Here is a 317-nt window from a genome sequence, read left to right as displayed (position 1 = left end):
CGTTCCGATATTCAGATTGTCTTCAGAAAAAAAATCGGTGTTGTTCAAGTGGGTGGCATCAGAAGTGAAGTTATCCGATGGGTATGTTTCAAATCTCTCTAGATGTGTTGAAAAGGGTCAAAAGTTCTCCGGGATGAAGAGTCATGATTGTCATGTCTTTATGCAACGACTACTGCCCTTTGCATTTGCGGAGCTACTTCCAACAAACGTACATGAAGCACTTGTAGATAGTATATTATACCGCAGTAATTTTATAATGGTTTAGTTTTCAATAATATATGACTAATAATGTGTTTAATTGTTTTTGGAATATAAAA

The sequence above is a fragment of the Brassica oleracea genome, chromosome C8 (genome assembly GCF_000695525.1).
Source record: "Brassica oleracea var. oleracea cultivar TO1000 chromosome C8, BOL, whole genome shotgun sequence".
Taxonomy (NCBI): Eukaryota; Viridiplantae; Streptophyta; class Magnoliopsida; order Brassicales; family Brassicaceae; genus Brassica; species Brassica oleracea.
The sequence above is the reverse complement of the archived record's forward strand: the minus strand, read 5'-3'. Positions refer to the sequence as shown.